Here is a 341-nt window from a genome sequence, read left to right as displayed (position 1 = left end):
CATTGCAGTGACTAAAATATGTCCGCTGGAACAAACATACTCACCACGTTCAACAACATACAATAATTTAAACTTACATCTGAACAATGTAATTTGGTTTGTCATCGCAACCAACATGATCCGATCTGTTTTTGTCGTCACAATGTGACTATGTTAACTGGATTGAACTGTTCAGGAGAATTAATGAAACAAATACGATAAAAACTAAACAATTAACAATGCATGCAATTATTTAGATGTAAAAAGTTTGATTTTAACATATGATTAAAGGTAAAAATGTATATCATGTTTAACAAGAAAATAAACATTATTTTAATCAGGATGAGGTTTATTGCACAAGA

This window comes from Xyrauchen texanus, chromosome 48, assembly GCF_025860055.1.
Source record: "Xyrauchen texanus isolate HMW12.3.18 chromosome 48, RBS_HiC_50CHRs, whole genome shotgun sequence".
Lineage (NCBI taxonomy): Eukaryota > Metazoa > Chordata > Actinopteri > Cypriniformes > Catostomidae > Xyrauchen > Xyrauchen texanus.
Note: the sequence above shows the minus strand (reverse complement) of the source record.